Below are 21,229 nucleotides of genomic sequence, written 5' to 3'. Positions count from 1 at the left end.
TCATACCCCGTCTGGTCTTAGAACCAACTGTTGGTCACCATCTGCGACCCATGCTTTTCAGACCCCATCTGGTCTCAAGTCAACTTTAAGTAAGTCACACCTGACCTAAAAACGTTACGACCATCTAGTTCCGGCTTTCCCCATCCCTGCTCACCATCTGTGACCCTTGGTACACGGACCAATACATTTAAAATGAGTCACACTTGACTCCAAAATGTAACATCAAACTCAATACTTTTCAAACAATAGAAAACATCTTTTTCCACAATATTGTTTCTATGAAAAGTCCCATTCAACAATAATATGAACCCATCATGCATATTATTCATCACACATCATCCACAAGAATATATATATTTCACATAAATATATATATACGTAGTCATTCGCTCAGGAATGCCTACTAATACCAACTATAGTTTGCAGTTAAATAATTAACGCCAAAACAATAATGGTAATTCCGTTCATAATGAACCTTGTGAGATTACTCACCTCGAAACTCCCGCTGCGTCTTCACACCACTAGACTACTTACAGAACGTCCTCTGTCAAGCACCTAAGGAAGTATAGCCTTGATTCAGTCAATGAAACACAAGGAATAACATTCGAAAACCCTAAATCGAACCAAAATTCCCAAAGTAACACCAATCGAGGAGAAACCACATCCGAGACTACCAAATGTCTCCGGAATACTTCCATGATCGATATATCAAATTCACAAGTCGATCGGACGCTCAATTCCTCACGGATCGAATCATCGAATGGTCCGAAACCGTAAAAATCACAACATATTCATACGATCTCCAAAAATTACAAACAATAGATCGAAATGCTCGTATCGACGAGTAGATCGAACTCAGGAATAGAAACTATCCCTGAGGTGGCGGGAAAACACCACCAAAGTGGCGGCACCGCCGCCGGACGAAAGTCGGAATTTGACAAAACTCCCAACACCAAAGTTCTTCATCTCAACTCCAATTTAAACTTTCATAACTAACACAAAGTCTAAATCATAGCCGTTTGGCCTGAATTTACCTCGCAATATCTGAAATTCGATGAACCCTAGAATTTCAAAGCTTCAATTCGTCCTCCACAAGTGAAATCGTCCCAAGCCGCTTTGGGAGAAGCATCAACGTCTTATGGGCTTCAAAAGCCCTCAAGAATCACCGGCAAAGGTGGCCAGAAAAAGAAGAACTGATGGAGGCGATTTCGTCCCCGACGAGGTTCTTTTCTCAGCCTTGTAGCGCCTCCTACAGCTCGTATTTCACTTTGATTTCTTCTACAAACTCGTAAAGGGGATTGAGACGAGAAAAACCCACTTTGTTTCACGTCAATCGGTGGCCGAATGAGGGAGAACGAGCCCGGTGAAGATGGCTGCTCGGGAAAACTCGGGAGAGAGGAGAGAGAAAAAATCCTTCCCAAAATGGAAATCTGATTTTTTGAATAATTTTCCGGAAAAATCCCATATATACCAAAATGGAAACTTTTTCCGACGGCCATAACTTCCTCATATGAACTCCGATTTCCACGTTCCACATATCCACGAACTTGTATAGACGCGCTTTACAACTTTTGTGAAGGAAGTTTTTGGAGAATCTCAACGTATCAAAAGTCAACCTTGAAACCCCCCCTAATTCCACACTTTACGAATAAAAATTCGTCCGAAACACTTCCGCTCCGTCCACGAGCCACGAAACCGTCTAACAACCATAAATTAGATTCCGGAAATTCCTCGGAAAATAATTACGAATTTCCGGGGCATCACAACCTATACTAATATGACACTACTACAATTATGGGCTTTAAGGATACCCTACAAGGACACATTTTTATTGAGGTGTCCTAACAACGTTACGAGGACGAGCCAAAAAAAACAGGAGCTGCCCCGCATTTTTTTTTGTTCAATTTTTGGCACTCCCCTCTCTTTTTTTCCAGAGACATTTTTAGTTCCCTCCATCTCACTCTCTCTCCATCCCTATCTGTTCCTCCTCGTATGAACCAAACCAAGAAGCTTAGATTCTTTAGCTCTGGGTAAAACAAATTCACTCACCGCAAATGGGTAATTCTCTCTCATACTCGATCTGTCTATCACTTTTTGTTCCGCCCAGATCTGTATGCTTTTGGTTAAGGGTAACAGTTGTTGGCACCGGTTCATAACTCTCTGTTAGCTTGCTTTCGCTATTATTCTTAAATTAATGAAAGTTTGCCGCTACCTCTACATCCTTCTACTAAATCTGTTTTCTAATTGAAATGCTCTATTTCACCCATAACCCCTCTCTCTCTCTCTCTCTCTCTCTCTCTCTCTCTCTCTCTCTCTCTCTCTCTCTCTCTCTCTCTCTCTCCCCGATCTCGATATCACCCACAAAATTGTGATTCGAATAACTTGGTGGCCACTGGGTTGACCTGGATAAGTTTTTTTTTTTGGGTATCTCAATTCAGTCTCTACTCTTGTCGAACCCGATTCAACGTCCGGGTTATTGGTGTTGGGCTAATTCCTTTATGCTTTGTTGTTTTGCAGGCTGAGCATCTTGCCGAGTTTTATGAGTATGGCAAGGGCTTGAATCTTGCTAGAACTTTTCAGTTTCCAACATGGCGAATCTCAGCCCTATGTGTGAGATCTCATTCTTGCAGACGTTCTTGTGCATTGCCTTCGCTGCTTGTTTCACTGAGGTATCCATCGTCCTTCTCTTTATATCTAAATTTCAATTCTTTTTTGTTAGTTTTAGTTTATAGTTGTGAAATTTGCTTATCTGGGTTGTTTGATGATCATTTAGCTTAAATTTATGTACTTTTTAGCTTCATCAGTGCATTTTCTTACTTGCGTTATGCTGAATTTTGTGGTGAGCAATCTAGAGTTCGCATGATGTCAATACATTTTCGGTTTTTATGGGTTTGTGTTCTAAATTAGTTGAAGTTAAACTTTAGGCCTGGTATGATGCATCAGGAAATTTCATAATGTGGATTTAAAGCCAATAAGGATGGTGATTTGTCTCTCTTATCTCTTTGATATACATGATTGTCTCTCTCATCTCTCTGATCTGATTATGTTAGGTTAAACTATTAGAGTCAAAATGTCTTGGCCAACATGATTTAGTCTAACTTAAGCAATTGAAGTACAATTTACAGGGCGCCCTCAACTTCATGTATATGTGTGTATTCGTAAGAATCACAGCTTGGTATAGACAGGAAATATGTTCTTTTGCAGTTCTGTACCATTAAGTTGGACACCGCTACAGTTAGGCTCCAGCTCTAAAAGAAAGAATCACAGGTTGGTATAGACAGGAAATATGTTCTTTTGCAGTTCTATACCATTAAGTTGGACACCGCTACAGTTGGTGCACCTAAGTATAGGGGCTTATTGGGTACTATGGCTACCATTGCTAGAGAAGAAGGTTTAGCAGCACTTTGGAATGGTATAATTCTAGGGTTACAACGACAATGCATCTATATATGGAGGCTTAAGAATTGGGTTATATGATATTATTCTTTCGTAATACATCCTGAATTGCCTGTTTAATGCTTTCTTTGTGATACATTTTGTATATCCCTAAACTACTTGTTGAATAGGTCAAACTTTTCCTTGTTTGGTAGTGCTTTTGTTGGAGATATTCCTATATACCATAAAGTGCTTGCTGCACTATTAACTGGTTAGTACAACCGATATCCCGCTAACCTTAATTGCATCCGAGTGTTATCATAATTCTATGCAAGTTTTTGGCAGTTGTAAAGGTGTCGAAATTACTGTGTATATATTCCTTGCCTTTTGAATTGAAAACTGGAAAATTTAACTTCCTAAATTCATAACAAACTTTTACATCAACAGGTGCTCTAGCTATTGTCGTGGCTAATCCAACAGACTTTGTAAAGGTTCGACTCCAAGCTGAATGAAAATTGCCCAGCCCACTGGAGTTCCTAAGCATTACTCTGGAGTAAAGATGCCTATTTCACTATAGTGAGGCAGGTTATTTTTCTTAGAGTAGAAGAATGTGCTTCTTTGCCCCTTCTTTCTTTGTATATTGTCTTCTTATCATCTTACTTATTTGTTTATTTATGTTTGGCAAAAATTAGGAAGGTTTAGGAGCTCTATGGACTAGGGTGGGACCAAATGTAGGATGAAGTGCTATTATAAATGTTGCTGAGCCAGCCATTTATGATTAAGTGAAGGAGGTAATTACTTTCAATCTTTGAAGTTCAACTATTATTATAGATCGCCAGTTACTGCTAATTTCTACATGTAGGATGATAATCCTAATGAATCCTAATTCTGCATACTTATGCAGACAGTTTTGAAAATTCCAAGGTTCACTGACAATATTTTCACTCATCTCCTAGCTGGTCTGGGTGCTGGTTTCTTTGCAGTTTCTATTGGCTATCCTGTTGATGTGGTATGCATTCTGAAACCTATTAGCCTTAATAATAAGTTTGCTGCTTCTATTTATCATTATAAGGAGGTAAATTTGTGTAGCAGTTTAAATTTCAATGATAGTGACTTGCATACGCATACAAAAACATATTGAAACTTCAAAGATTTTATTGACACAATAAACAAGACTCTCTTTTCTTTTTGTTATTCATCAACATATATTGTGACTCGCTTTCAAGAACTGAATGCTAAGGACATAGATGTAAGGAAATTATTACTAGCTCAGTTGTGAATATAAAATAGAATTTAGAATTTTAAATAAGAGTGTATTCAATGATAGATAGACCAAAGATTGACAACTCGAGGTGTAAGGAACTATTAATAGCTGATGTAAGTCTCTCTCTCTCTCTCTCTTCTTTGAATAATAGCTAGTTCCTTAGTGTCTACCAGTGCCTTCATTGAAGCCCTTATGGACTTCCTCTGTTTGTTATTTCACTTTTAATTAGATTACTTAGATGTGTCATGCTTGAATGATTTCATAAAAAAATTAGTATTGACAGAAATTTTCTTTTTTTCTTTTTCTTATCCTCAAGAAGTCAGTAAGCTGGCACGAGTTCAATGTATGGACAACTCAAGAGATTCTTGAAACTCCTGGTGCGTCAATTATAAATAAGGTTAGTAATACTATTTCAATGGAGCGATTTACTTGTTATTCCTTCAATCTAACTTACTGTTGATGTTATATCTAGCAAACTGTTTTTGTTTTTGTTTTTTATTTTTATAGATGTGTGTATGCATTTCATCGAAATCTAGTAGCATTATCTACAACGTTAATTGTATGGTACTGCCAGAATAAATATTTTTTATTTTTGTAGGTCTGCATGCATGTCATCAAAATTTAGTAGCATTATCTACAACATTAATTGTATGGTACTACTAGAATAAAAACACACACACACACATATATATATATAAATATATATATCTGTGTGTGTGTGTGTGTGTTTATTGGTGATTTTGATTACTTCTGCATGCTTAACTTCTTTTTTTAGTGTAATATACACTATAATATAATATCTATTGATCATTTCAGTTCAGGGGAAAAAACACTTACACTTAAGAAGAGATTGATGTAGTTTAAGTAGAGAGCGCAGAGCAGGTTGATGGATATATCCAAGATGAAGTAAAATAGTTAGCATGTTTGCAGATTTCTTATTTATTGGAATTATGAAGTTATATATATGTGAAGCCTACTCTATAGGAAAGTGCAGCAGCAACATTGAATTAAATTGGTCAAACTTGTAGCAATAGTACATTTTGGATCTTTATTCTCCTTCAATGAGATGAACTTGTGGTATTTGTAGATTACTTGTCTTGGATCTTTATTGGATGTTCTCTATATAAGTTCTCATATAAGGACTTGTTCTATGTGTCAACTATGTACTTTTGATAATATGAGAATGCATTTTTGTGTCCTCATATGGATTTAAGGACTCCATTTCCAGATCTTTGAAGCTATCCTTTGGGCAAGCCTTGTTAAGGCCTTTGAAGTCGACACACATCCGCCACTTTCCGCTGGGCTTCTTGACCATGATCAAGTTGGAAATCCACCAAGGGTAATTGACTTGGCGGATGAACTCAATGTTCTGAAGCTTGGCAACCTCTTCCCCTATTTCCCGATACCTCTCTTCATCGAAGGCTCTCCGCCGCTGTTTGATAGGAGAGAAGGATGGTTTGATACTCAGCTTGTGTGTGATGATCTCAGGGGAGATGCCCGGCATATTTGCATAGGACCATGCAAAGATGGCGGCGTTGTCACGTGGAAAATGAGTGAGTTCAGCTGCTACCTCTGGGGCTAGCTAAGCGCCTATGCGGACTGTCCGCTTAAGGTGGTCGTCGGAGATGCTTATAACCTTCAATGATGTTTCTGGGTTGACAGGCTCCTTCATTACATATTTCTCCTCGTCATCCCTAGGGTCCTCAAAGATATTTGGCGTTGGTGTATGGCTTCCTACCGTCAAGATCTCATGGTGGGGCGTTGACCGTGCCACAGTCATTGAATAACATTCTCGTGCCAGTTGCTGGCTTCCTTTCACACAACCTGTTTTATTGGGTGTCAGGAACTTCATGAGAAGTATGTATCCGGCTATGATGCACTTGAGTTTGTTGAGTGCTGGTCGACCAATGATGGCATTATATGAGCTGAAGCAATCGACAACGATGAACTCCATATGTATTTCAGTTGTACATGGACTGGCGGCGATAACTAGTCGCGTGTAGTCAGAACCGAGTGGTTGCGTGATGTCGCTGGAGAAGCTGAGAAATGGCTCATGATCTTGGAGTAATTTTCTATTCCGCTGGAGTTGGTTATAGCAACCATTGAAGATGATATTGACAGCGGATCCGTTGTTAACAAGGACCCTTCCCACTGATCATTTATCCAACATGGCGTCGAACAAGGATGGATCGTCGTGAGGTAGATGTACTCTGCGCTTCTCCTCCTCCGAGAAGGTGATGGGTTCCCAACCAGACTTTGGGAGTTTAGCGGATCTCTCATAGCAGATATTGTAAAATTCTTTGGGGTGGTTAGCGCGTGCATAGATCTTTCTTTCCCTATGAGACATGTTAGTGATTGGAGCAGCGCCGTCGATAGTGTTGATGCGGCGCATGGGTTCGATGTTAGCGACCACAGGTGGCGGTTGGCGCACCTTGAATTGTTCCATCTTGCCATCACGGTACAAAGTCTCAATAGCCATTTTGAGAGCATTGCAGTTGTTGGTGTGGTGACCGCTGTTCTAGTAGTATTTACACCACTTGCCGGTGTTTCTTGGTTTTCCCACTCTTGGGTACTTTTTTGGGGGTGGCAGTGGGATCTGGTCTTTACACTGGTCGTATATCTCTTCATACGAGGCTGTGAGGACTGTAAACACTGCGTACCGCTGGGAGGATTCCGTCGGTTTGTTACGGTTATCCCCATGGGATGAGCGGTTTCCCTCGTTGTAATGATGTTCTTGTAGTTGCCATGTTGCCACTCTCTCTTCTTATCAGCTGGAGGCGCAGCATGGGCTTTGTTAGCGGTCTCCTGATGGCTGGAGGAAGGCTGAGTGGCCTTTGCCGGTGTCGGCAGTGATGGTGGGGTTTCTCCATATGTGATGAATTATGCCTGTGCATGGATGACTGCCTCGCTCATGACGTGGTCATACGCGGCATTTGGATGATTGCAATTGAGGTGATAGAGAAACGACCTCTTGAGGAGTCCTTGCTTAAAGGCTGCTAATGCCATTGTTTTATCAAGTTCACGGCACTGAGATGCTGCCGCCCGCCACCTAGTGATAAATGCCTTCAATGTTTCCTCGTTGCCCTGTTGGACGTTGAACAACTGACTTGTGTTTTGGTGTTCGGTGGCTAATAGGATGAACCGAGAGAGGAAAGCATTTGATAATGTATGGAATGAGTTGATGGATCCAGGTGGGCATTCAAAGAACCAGCTCATTGCCTCACTGTCAAGCATTTCACTGAACAAGTGGCAGAGGGTGGCATCATCAAATCCCTTGTTGTTGGTGACTTTTTTGAAGGTGTCTATGTGGAAGAAGAGATCAGTCATGCCATTGTAATGTGAAATCTTTGGTGTTTTTGCATGAGCTGGTCTAACGGCCTGCAGGATCCTGGCGATGAATGGTCCTAGTCTAGATACAAAGAGCGGATTTGGTATTGGCGCTGGGGCACCTGACTCCTCCCGGATTAACCTTTGCTCTAATTGCTGCATCCTTTCCTGGATTTGGGCAGTTACGTCATCAGCGGGCCCTACTTGGAGATTCTGCTGGACCAGTGCTGTCCTAGGGACAGGTGGATTGCCCTTAGTCCTAGCCCTAGCCGCAGAGCGATTGGTGTGCGGCTGTGATTCTGCTTCCAGTTCCATCATTAGGCGGGACTGGGGAGGTGGACCCATTCCCAATAGTTCTTGAGGGTTCAGCGGTACCTGCATTTGTATGATAGCACCAATCCGCCGGTGTTGGGTCAACTACGTTTGGTGCTCTGCGATTGTGCACTCTGCGCTGGGTTAGCATTTGCCTCCAGCTCCTTTTTTAATTCGTCGAATTTTGTCATCAGTGTGGACACCTGCTTTTGGGCCTCGACCTTCTCTCTGCGCTCTTGTTCGCGCTTTCTGTTTGCCTTGTGGAGATCCGCTAATGCCAGCTCATACATAGCGGCGAGATCTTGGCCTGGTGGGCGACTGCTGCAGCGTTGGTTCTCCGCTGCAGTTTGAGTCAGCGGGACCTGGGATGAGCCCTGGGGTTCCGCGCTGGGGTTGACCGGAGTGTTGAATAGTGCACGATTTACATTAACCGCTGGGTTAATGTTAGCCGCGGGGTTGGTGGGATGGGAGTTGGCAGATTGATCCGCTTGTTCCTCATCGTTTCCCCCTCTACCGTTAGTCATGGTGGTTGTGGTGGGATGGCCTTTTATTCAAGGATTCCCACAGACAGCGCCAATGTTAATGTCTAAGATCTAGCGGTAGCTAAACCTTGGTTAACGCTGGGCCTATGGGCGGACCGCTACTTGTGATATAATTGACACTTCCGCTACCTGTCAAGTAAAATACAAAGGGGTGTCAGAGGGAGACCGCGCTGGCGGTCTTCTCTTCTCTGATGCCTAAGTTAGTCAATGTATTTATGTTGACAGTAACAATAGGTAAGTAGTAAATGCGTAATTAATGAGGAGAGAGGATAGAACCTTTTATAGGTGGGGAAGAGGCTAATCTCTTCCATGTTTTCGATGTGGGACTGATATGCTTCAATTCCCAGCTTCTGGAGCTTCTGATGCCATCTTGACGCGGCTCGTCGGCGGTGATCTGGGGGTGAGCCGGGGCTCAGGCGGTAGCCTACTTAGTTGTGCTTTCGTAGGTCACTCCACTGGTGGGAGTTGGTACCGCTGGCGGTGGCATGAGCGTGGCTCATTAGAGCTAATTATGTTTGGCCAATGCTCATGTAAGTACAAGTTTAAAGTGAAGATGACAAGCAAGTGCAAGAAGAAGTCTAATAGATTCAAGCCTTGCAACAGGTGAAAAGGTTTCATCAAAGTCAAGTCCTTCAACTTGTGTGTATCCTTGGGCAACAAGTCTAGCTTTGTTCTTAGTAATATTACCATGCTCATCACTCTTATTTCGAAAAATCCACTTGGTACCTATTACATTGCACTCACTAGGCCTAGGCATAAGATACCAAACATTATTCCTAGTAAATTGATTTAATTCATCTTGCATGGCATTTAGTCAATCATCATCATTCAAAGCATCTTTAACATTTTTTGGCTCAATGAGTGACACAAAACCACAATGAGAAATTATGTTAATGTTCGCTTCATTTTCAGTCAAGAAGCATACAAGTGCAGAATTTGTACTTACCTTAGTTGTAGCTTGTCTACGAGTCTGAATTCCATCATGTATGTCGCCAATGACATCCTGAGTAGAATGATCTTTCTGGACTTGCTTGAAGCCTATTCTCAAAACTGGTGGAGGATCAAAGATAGCAGGATCATCAGGTAAATCATCCATTTCCTCCTTTATTTCCACACTTACTCAGCTTCCTGAAGATTGATCTTCATCTGTGTCACTATGTCAATAAACTCATCAGACAACAGCTGAAGACTGTTGTCTGATTCAAAAAATTTAAGTTGTCTAGTAGCTTGATGTCTCTTAGGCCTTCAGACGACAGATATTACCCGTGATCTATATTTCACTCAAACAACATAGGCCGGCCAATAATCTGTTGTCTGATTATGTCGAGATATGCCGAATTATGACTTTCTGATGTTAAAGATGCAACAAAATGACAGTTATATGTTGTTGTTAATGTTTAAATCCGTAGGGATCTAATTAACGTTTAATAAAGAGAGAGAGAGAGAGAGAGAATGACACAAGCAAAGTGTAGTGGTTCGTTTCCCGCCTTAGCGGGAAACTACGTCCACTTGAATGTTGTACTATGTGTGTTTGGGGCTTGCGGCCCAAGTGGATTACATGAGTGTAATGGAGTGATGATCTAAGTGGGTGGAAGTCCATTTTATAAGTAAGGAAACCTCCCCTCTTACACTTGTTTTCCAATGCGGGATGCTAAAGCCACTATTCTAGTGTAGAAAGGTATATTGTGGAGGCATGTTGGCAAGGCCGGGAAGGTGGCTTCCCAGTGAGGTATTGGCTGCTTCCGACTACCGTGGCATAGCTTGGACATCGGGCTATGGGATGCATGTCTCGGTTGGGCCCCACCATGGCTTGTGGGCCCCCCAAAGAGGGTGTTACTTATGCTTGGTGATGTAGCAAAGTAGCTTGCTAGTAGAGGTATCTACAAGTCCCCAAGTAACATGAGCTTCTTGGTTGGGGAGTTATAAACATGAAGTCATCAAGCATAAGCAACTAGGCGGCCTGGAGCCCCTACAAGTTCCTGAACTCCGTAAGCAAGAAGGGACTTGTTAACCTGCACAACAAAGACAAAAAGATGCATATGGGGAATGCTTGTTGCATTTGGCAACAAATGTGAGTTGCATTGATATGCGTTGGCATATACGAATGTATGAGGAGTGTGATACATGTTGATGTATACATGTGAATGGTGCCGAGTTCGATCGGTTATGACGTAGAAACTCGAGAACGCATATGGTTGTGTGAGCAAACGGGTTGCATATGATAAATGCGTGATGCGCGCAAGAAAACGAATGAGGTCGAGTTTGACGAGGTTACGCTTGGGGTAAGTTGCATGAGGGCCATGAAGGCAAGCGTTTGTAATTCGTGAATGATGAATACCCGAACGCTTGTGTTTGTTTGGTTGTCGCTCGTATTAATGGAACGCGAAAAGAATTCGATTTGTCTCAATCGGAAAACGACAAATGGTAGAAAAATTCAATGTTCCATTAACGTGTAGTGTGTCTAGGAGACATGAGTGTAAAGCATGGGAATGCCGGAAGGAAAAAGTGTGAAAGCTCGGGGGTGCCGGGAAGGTGTGAGCGGAAAATTCGGGGTTGCCGAGAACGCATAAGAGAGAAGCTCTGGTTGCCGGGAAGGCATGAGCGAAAAGCTTAGGGTTGTCGGGAAGGCATGAGGGAGAAGCTCAAGGGTTGCCGGGAAGGCATAAGCGGGAGCTCGTGGGTTTCCAGGAAGGCATGAGTGGGAAGCTCGAGGATTGCCGGGAAGGCATGAGCGTGAAAAGCCCGGCGGTGCCCCTGAAGCGAGAGAGTGAAAAGCTCGGTGGTGCAGCGAAGGTGTGAGCAGAAAGCTTGTGAGCCGAAGCTCGGGGGTGCCGCTGAGTCAAGAGCGTGAAAACTCGTGGGATGCCGCTGAGGCAAGAGCGTGAAAGCTAGCGGTGCCGCTAAGGTGAGAGAGTGAAAGCTCGGCTGTGCCACTGAAGCAAGAGCGTGAAAAGCTCGGTGGTGATGCCCTGAGGCGTAAACATAATCGTTGCTAATTATGCTGGGTCGTATGTATAAGTCCCCGAAGTCCCCAGTCAAGGAGGGTGTTCTTGTGGGGTTGATACCAAAGCGTGGCTTTGTACCGTATATCGAGCATAATTAGTGCAAGTGTGTTGTCCATCTAGAATTAGTCGGAGCGAGCGCTTATGCCCTTTTCAGGTGGGCCCCTGCTAGGCCCTCCGAGGAGTCCCTGACTCCTGGCTATAGACCTCCGTATGGTAGGAAATTTTTGATGAGGGGAGCTGCGTATAAGCCGTGGGGGTTAGGTAGCGAACCTAATATTTGATACCCAAGCGTCGGGGGTTAACTGCCGGATCAATGGCTGCGGTGGGCTGCGTTAACCGGTCCCTTTGCTCTTTCCCGAAGGAGAAAATCTTGACTGCAATGCCGCGTAGCGGTCATTGTCATTATGAGGCGTTGCCTTACCGCTTGGCGGTTGGTCGTGGACCACAGACTTGTGGAGTCTTTAGATCCGTTTAGGTCACTTTTCCGTAGGGAGGTGTTGGTTCCATCACGAGTATGAAAATATGTGCAAATGTGTGTGATGTTACCTACTCCTAAGATTAGGAGGTCAAGTTTTAATAAAGGGGAAAAGTAAGAGTATCGTACCCAAGGGATTGAGTAACTTTACCCTAACTAGATTACCGCAAAAATAAAACCTAGAAAACACATGTGAGTCTATCGTTTTACAAATTAATAGTCTCGGTCCTTTGGAAGCCAAAACTATCAATAATGATATTTACAATGGTAAAGTGGTGAATCGGTTTTGTTGATTTTAATTTTTATAAAGTAAAATAAGTGGCACAAAAATAAACTAAGCTAATAAAAACAAAATAAAATAGAGACTTTGATCAATGAGATAAATAGGAGCATAGGTTTTTGCACCTAGCCTCCCTCATGCATATAATAATATAACCCATTTTCAAATAACAACATGCTTTGATAAATTCTCCCCTCGGTTTTCGCTAGAGAAACCAAGATACCAACTAATCATGCAACCTAACCATGTCGCTAGAGCAAAGCTAGATTACACAACCTTAGTCCTATTTACATTCGCTAAAACATAAAAGGGCTTTGATGTCATAAAGCCTAAGGCCTCTCGACTTTTAAACTCATGGCACCAAGCATTAATTTTAAGGTAAGGACCCAAGCAATCTAGTTCTTTCCGTAAGAATAAGCTAGACCACCACCCTATTAGCTACACATGCTTCTCGGTTACAAAAGATTGTCAAGCTTAAGTTTTCGATTTCATTAATTCTTACAACATGCTTCTAGGTGACAAATCCAAAAACACATGTAAGAAAACATTAAAGTAAAGTAGCTAAAGGATTCAAAACATGCATATTCATCAAAATCATGGCATCACACTATTTTATACATGCCTAGCCCCAAATTTATTCTACTCACAACCCATAGTTACATAAATCAAACCCATAAACATAATAACATCAAGCAAAAGAGAGGAAGAGTAGAGAAAGTGGTTGGTTACAAAACTAACTCCCCTTGATGCAAAACTAGTGAGAGATGTTTCAAAGTATGGAAATTTCGGTTTTCTCAAACCCAAATTGCCATACAAATCCACAAAACTCTTAGAAGCTATGAAGAACAAGGCTTGTATATATGGAAACTAAGGTGTGATTGATCAAAGATGTAAAGGATCTTTGGTTTTTGGTAAAAACCCAAGACACTTTACACTTTTCTCTACACAAAAGCTAAACTAAACTACCTAAAAGATGAAGAATTATGGAAAATGGAGAGGAAATGGAGAGAGGAAGAAGATGAAATGGATGAAGGAAGATATCAAAAACGTCCAAAGTGAGGGGAGCGGTGCTTTCATAGGCCAAGAGTGATGAATGGAGGGTGGAGATCAAAGGAAATGAAGGACTAGATGTAAAGAACAAATGTGTAAGCACAAAATGTGGATCTAATCCTTAACTCTACATGAAAATGACTTAGGAAGCCCATAGATATTTTGGTGGAGGAGATAAAGTAAGGATAGAAGGGTCATTGAGAGACAAAGGTATGTAAGAGGAGGACCACTTGTCATCCTTCAAATTTTGGATTTCAAAATAACCTACACCTAAAGTCTTCCCACCTAAACTCTCTAACCCTAGTCAACAGCTTTTCCATGCCCTCCACACATGTCCTTGGCTAGAAATGGTTGGAAATTCGGCATTGACCTCCATTGACCCATTTTTTTGTCCTTTTGCGCACTTTCTTCTCCTTTCTTCCTTCAATTGAATCTCCATGGAGACATTGGAATTGGCATTCGGTTTCTTCATAAAAAATGTTCCTCCATGAGTGTAGATCATCTTGGTAAAATTTCAGAGCTTAATTCACCGTGATGTGGCCGTAAATGCTGCCGGAATCATTACAGCTCAGGTTTTGTAATTTTCATCTTTTAGTCAGAAACTTGAACCGATCTTTTGAAGGCCTTCCACTCCGAACTAGCTCTTACACTATTCATAAAAAATGATCCTTAGGATGTGTATAATGGATCTGGAAAGTTTCAACTCATTCGGAGTTCATTTGGTCAGTCTTCCGCTCCTCCTTCCTTGCCTAACTCGGTTTCTCCTAGCCGGAGTAGGAAAATGTCCTAAGGCTGACTTTTTAGTGCATTTCCAAGCTTCTCCATCATTTCCTAGCATGATAAGGAAAACATAATAAATAGCTATAAATAAATACAAAGGCTAAGCAAAAGTGCAAGATTAGGGGAATAATTACTAGGTAATTATGGACCTAACAGGAGGGTTTGACTAAATATGGTGGCTAAGAGGCTAGACAAGAAATTTGCATATAGTGTTGTTGGAATTCCTGCAAGTATACAGGGTGGATGTAGTATAGTAATGGAAGAAGAGGGCTTGTCGTTCCCACGAGGATATTAGTTCAACTCACAATATGAAAAAACCTAAATTAATTAAAACCAAAAACACACAAAACAAGAAACACAAATCGATTAAGAGACACACAATGACTCAAACTAAGACTATGATTTTCACGGTTTTGAAAAGAGTTGTTGATAATGAGAAAATTTCTTAAAAACATAAACTTAAAAAGTGAATCTAAATAAACTGAAATTGAAAAGAGTCTATAATGATTGAAAGTAAGATTATGATGATCTAGCCTAGGGTGTCGGAATCAACCACAAGCAATCTTATCTACGTTTTGAACCAACCAATGGATTCTTTCGTTTCTCCAGATGATAATTTCCATATCTAAGTCCTTCTCAGGTACTCTAGACCATAGTTTTCCTTAAGTGCATGATTCTCTCCCTCTCGGGTAAAGGTCGTATATCCTAACTATGCAGTTTATCCTTCTCAGGTATAAATTTAACATGCAGGACTCATTATGTTTTAGAAAACAAGGAAATCAAGCAAATCATTATTCTTTCTCAAGTAATAATGTAATTTACAATTCTTAATCACATGAAGCTAATATAAATTATATTGCAGCTATGCCTCAATTCATCTTCTGATAACTAGATGCAAAGCCCTAAAGGTCGCGAATCAATAGAACTTTAACATAAGCAACAATTCAAGCAGAGATTAAGAATTCATCTGAAGAGAAACTAATAATCCATCAATTGAATATCAAAACATGTAAACAATCATGCTAGGGCCTCATCCTAGCCCTAGAAAAGGAGTTTAGCTACTCATGTTCAAAGAAAACATAATAGAAAATCTTAAAAACATAAAAGAACTTGTTAAATGGAGATGGAAGGTGAACAGGGCAATGGCAGCAGCTTTCTTTGATGAAAATCTGATATTGAATGGTACTCCTCCATCTTGACACATTCTCCTTTTATAAGATGCAACTTTTCCTTCTTGCTTTAGGCCTCTGGAACTCCTTAATAACTTAGCACAAAAGAAAGGTGATGTGGCACCCTAAAATTCCAAGGAAACATGTGTTTGGGCTCTCAAATGGTCCATAATGCTATATCAATTTTTCCAGAATTTTGCTAAGTCATTCAGGCCTTGAAAACTCGAGCTCTTGGAAACACATCGCAGATTCGCGTATCGACTGGACTGTCTGTACTTAAACTACCATATCTCCCTCTAGAAATATCGAAATCATGAACCGTAAAATTCTCCACAAACTAGACATTCAGGGCTTTCCGTGCATATAAGGCTCGTTTTCTAGTTGTGTCTGGATCAGTACAGTTTAATCCTCAAAGTTAGCCATTCTGCAGAGGCTGCTTCAGTTTTTAGGATTGCAAAGCACCGCCAATCCTTTTCCTCTCTTTTTCCTTCTTTTTCCTTCTTTTTCTCATCCTTTCTCTTCATACCTATAAACACACTAAACTAAGTAAATGAACCATAAATAAGGAGAACTAAACATAAATATCAAGATTAAGAGGCATAACAAAATAGGAAAACATGAGCACATCAAGTGTACAAATGTATGAACAACAAATAAGCATGGCATATGTGTACGGCATGTACGAGTAGCATAGTGCAAGCATGCTTAAGGGTCGTGAAGACATTTGAAGTATTACACTAGGATGTGTGCATAGTAGGTGTGCTATTAAAACATATAACATGTGTTATAAGCATGATTAGTTTATCATGGAAGCATGTAAATGCATATCAAGTGTGATATATTATAAGCATGCTTAAAGTAGTGAAAGCATGTAATGGCTCTAATTGCCAAAGCGTAAAAGATAAGATATTGTTACTTATCTTATGCCGATTTGGAGCGAGTTGGAATTGGAATTGAAGTTGATATAAGTACGCAAATCATGTTGGAGTTGTCCAAGCATGACGCTCCATTGCTTTGGCAGATAAAGTGTTCCGATAATGTGTGTCAACTCGTCATTGCGGTTGAATGCTCGATAGAAATAATTGAATTTACTTGAAACAAAATGGGTGATTAATATGTAGATTTGTAAAATCAACATCAATAATTTGCATATGTACTTTGATAAGATGGTAAGCAAAGTGTATAGGTTGACATGTTTGATTGCCTCCTTAACAAGATAATTTTGTAATAATTTTAAGTGCTTGTAAAATGTATTTACTAGATAGCAATGGCAGTGAATTGCAGTGGTGCAATGTAATTTATATTAACGGTAAATTAATATATTTTTATTGGCCTAGTAGCCACTAACAGTATTAATTATGACAATGCTTTTTGAGCTATGATCCAAATAGGTGGCCTAAGTTGTTTGTAAAACAGACTATAAGACTTGGTGGAAAATCAAGGCCGGATGTAAGTAAATGTCAATTTTGATTATGAGGAAAATCAACAAAAGCTAGGCATCAATTAAATGTACACATGCAAGTGTACCATGTTACGGATACTGGTATCATACTAGTAAACTAGCAAATAATGCATGAGGTAATACATGCTTTTGATAACATTAGTATATTTTGGTATGGAGCCTGCGAGTTCCATTGCTTTAGAATCATGATGCAATAATTGTACTTAATTGCATAATAATTATACACATGTCAGAGATGGGCTAAGACGTGAGCATGATGCAAGTGAGGTGTCCAGCTTAAGGATTTTTTTGCATATTTCATATAATTAATATGGTGGACACCTGTCATTAGGCCATGGATGTAGAGTAAGTGTGTGTATTACTGCTATTGGTAAAGTGTCTCATGCAGGCATTAGAGCATTAGAGCATGTGCATTCACCAACCATATTTAATGGAATAAACACATCATATTCGGAGAGAGGGAGTTCATATATAGAACTGCGATAAGCAAGTAGTGAACTTATCTGTCCACTGCCGCTGAAGCTTGCAGAAGCATTGCCCCGTATGCGATCTGGTGTATACTGAGGGTGTCCACAGCAGTAGCATTGGGTGCCTAGAGCAGAAGCATTCTCCCTTTTTTTTCTTTAGGTAGTGCAGCAGAGATTCTTCAGCGGGGGTGGCTAGCGGGGGTGTGTTTGGCGGTGCCGCTAGGCTGTCCTTGTTTGGACTGAGATGCTTTGTGCTAACAGCACCTTGCTTGCACTAGAATTGGCGTTTTGACAGAGATTCTTAGCGGGGTAACGGTCCGAGGAGGAGGTTGGCCGGCAGGGAAGCCATTGGAGGATGCCCAACGGTGCATCTCAGCGGTGATGCCCAATGCAGAAGCTCGGGAGAGGTTTTGCCGCTGGTGTCTCCTAACGGTGTTTGTAGCTAGTTGCGGACTTGGTGTGTAGTGGAGAGTCGGCGGAGGACCAGACTGGAATTTTGCAGCTGCCATCACCGAGGAGCTTGGGGTCAGCGGTGTATAGTCCGGCGGAAGATGACCGCAAGGAGGCCACTAGTGCTCAGCAGGTGCTTGCCTGGCTGAAACTGCTGTCGGAGGTGGCAGAACTGCAAGGCCAGGCGGTGTCTTGCTTGGTGGGGGTTTCCAGGGGAGAGCTGGTCTGCCAGCGGTCGGTTTCCAGCGGAGGATGCTAGCGAAGGCTAGTGGAGGAACCTGTTGCTTTGACCGGCCTTGGATGGTTGAATGGCTAGCGGAGCTCCGGGACAGTCGTGGAGCATGGGCAGTGGCACAGTCGCGCTGAAGAGCTGGTGGAAGGGCTCGCTGGCGGCCTGATGCAACGAAGAAGGAGGGTGGCCTAAGCAGATCTCTGGGTGTCAAGAGAGAATTGGCACCAGCAAAAATTTTTATTTTATTTTTGGTTTGCCAGCGTTGACTTTTTAGATGGGCGTTGACCGTTGTTGACCAACCTTGTCAGCGTTGACGGGCCCAAAGTTGGCTTTGACCAGACTTGTTCGGCGATGACCTAGCGTTGACTTGGCCAATGGCACAAGTTACCGCTAAGAATATGTTAAGATGACTTAACTCAGTGATAAGTGACGAAGCCCTTGTGTTGGCTTCCCACATACGGCGCCAATGTTAATGTTTAAATCCGTAGGGATCTAATTAACGTTTAATAAAGAGAGAGAGAGAGAATGACACAAGCAAAGTATAGTGGTTCGTTTCCCGCCTTAGCGGGAAACTACGTCCACTTGAATGTTGTACCATGTGTGTTTGGGCCTTGCGGCCCAAGTGGATTACATGAGTGTAATGGAGTGATGATCTAAGTGGGTGGAGGTCCATTTTATAAGTAAGAAAGCCTCCCCTCTTACACTTGTTTTCCAATGCGGGATGCTAAAGCCACTATTCTAATGTAGAAAGGTATATTGTGGAGGCATGTTGGCAAGGCCGGGAAGGTGGCTTCTCGGTGAGGTATTGGCCGCTTCCGACTACCATGGTGTAGCTTGGACACTGGGCTACGAGATGCATGTCTCGGTTGGGCCCCACCATGGCTTGTGGGCCTCCCAAAGAGGGTGTTACTTATGCTTAGTGATGTAGCAAAGTAGCTTGCTAGTAGAGGTATCTACAGTTTTTATAAAAGATTCTGCACAACATCTTTTCATAAAACTCTGTCGTTTATATTTCATTAAGACGACAGAAATCTGTTGTCTGAATATATGGAAATTTGAACTATTTTGGATTTTTTCTGTTGTGTGAATCAATTGTGGACAACATATAAATTAGAATGTGTAAAAGTAAAATGATAATTGGAATGGTCTACTCATTTCATTTCATAACCCCTTTATATAGGGATAGGATTACAACAGAAATATCAATTACATTGATGATACTAAATGCTGATTGAGCTGTGATTTGTAATTGCTTGATTCCCTCTTCGTCTCTTTCTTTGACGAAGGCACATAATGTGTAACGTCCCGAACCTGAATCCACCGGTTTACTAGTCATTTGGACGGTAAACGACAACTACTTTCACTTTTACTTTCGTTTCCGTACTTTTAATGGCCCTAAAAGTTGACTTTTTGTTTGGGTCAAAATTTGAGAAAATGTTCTTCATGAAAGTTGTAGAGGACGTTAAACCGAGCGCGTGGATATGTGGTACGTAAAAATCGGAGCTCGTATGAGAAAGTTATAAGCGGAATACTAAAGTTATTGTTCACGGTAAGTAGTATATATTTGAATTTTTACTGTTGGCAGGTAACTTTTCTTTTTTCTCTCTCTCTCCTCTTCCCCCGCGTTTTTCTTCCTCTCCTCGGCTCTCTCTGCAACTCCGGCCATCTCCCTCTTCCGGCCACCTGGGAGCGAACAATCAGCACCGGTCGACTCCTCTACCCCTACCCAACCTCCCCACGGCGGTAACTCACGGCGACTTGGCCGGAAAATGACGCATCGGGTCCTTGAAGTTTCACTGTAGCAGAAGTGGTCAACGTCGATATCTTCCGTTTCCGGCCGTCTCCGGCCACCAAACTGGCGTCGAAGTTTCGGTTTTTGGCAAGGATCATTTTCCCCCTAGCCTCAAGCCACGATTTGCAGCGTGGAGGAAGAATCGAAGGTTTGAAATTCTCGGTACTGTTCATAAATATGGGTTTACTGTTTTCTTAATTGTTGACCTAGGTCTAGTGGTTTTCTCGGGTTGTGGTAGTTGAGAAACGTGTTTGGAATGATGAGATGATGGTGCTGCTAAATTTTGGTGGCCATCGGAGGTGGTGGCCGCCGGTGCGTGGGGCCCACGCGCTGCCACTGTTGGTGGCGCGTGGAGGCTTATATGGCAGTGTTTTAATTTCAGTTTTTAGCCCATTAAATTGTATATTGTTGTAGAGCTTGTATGTGAAGTTTGGTGAATTTTGGAGGAGTTTGGAATTGTTTGTGAATTTCCGAAGTTTGGAGTTTTGTGATGGAATTGTGGGAAATCCGGCCGTCGGATTTCCCTCGTTTTCATTGTGGAATATGTAAATTGAGGAAGTAGTGTTGTGGAAGAGATTTGGGTGGAATTTGAGAAGTAATGGAAATAGGGATTTTCGAGTTTCGTTTAGGTTCGTATTTATTTTATCGGATTGCCGTTTACGGAAACATAATTGTGTACAGGACGACGTACCGAGCTATTGCTCGATGAAGGAACTCGTTTGCGTGGTCGCCCAATAGTACTGTGAGTGGACTTTTGTTTTTAAATAATGATGCATGCATTTATTTCTTAAATTAATGCTCTAGTTATTAATCATATTACATTTTGAGCAAATGGATTGATTTTCGGAATTTGATTTCGGTTTATCTCGTGGTTTTACTTTCAACATTGAGTTTCAAAGGTTGGTTATGATTTATAATATTATTTGACGAATTACTTATTTCCGAGGTAATTTTCCGGAATTAAGTATATTTCTAATCGCCGATTTAAGTTCCTGGAAGATTTTCGAGATGAGTTTCGATGGAGTTGGATTTCTCATTTATTTATTGACCTTCCGTTTTGGCATTGGGAATGCCTAATTAATGATTTTGGATTTGGTTTGTTTCTTGGAGATTTTGAGAGATTTTTGGAAATGGAATTTGCTTATACTATTGATTTTATATTTATATTCAGCTCTTGGAGCTTTTTAAGAGATTTACGAAATAAGAATTCGAGGAAGCAAAACTTTATACTTCTTTATACCCTACTT

At 41.4% G+C, this 21,229-nt stretch overlaps 1 pseudogene; it reads left to right on the top strand.

The window, feature by feature from the left end:
* Window positions 1-2,588: 2,588 nt before the first annotated feature.
* On the top strand, window positions 2,589-4,516 carry LOC112171068 (annotated as a pseudogene).
* The last annotated feature ends 16,713 nt before the right edge of the window (window positions 4,517-21,229 follow it).

The sequence above is a fragment of the Rosa chinensis genome, chromosome 6 (genome assembly GCF_002994745.2).
Source record: "Rosa chinensis cultivar Old Blush chromosome 6, RchiOBHm-V2, whole genome shotgun sequence".
Classification (NCBI taxonomy): Eukaryota; Viridiplantae; Streptophyta; class Magnoliopsida; order Rosales; family Rosaceae; genus Rosa; species Rosa chinensis.
Note: the sequence above shows the minus strand (reverse complement) of the source record. Positions and strands in the feature narration are given on the sequence as shown.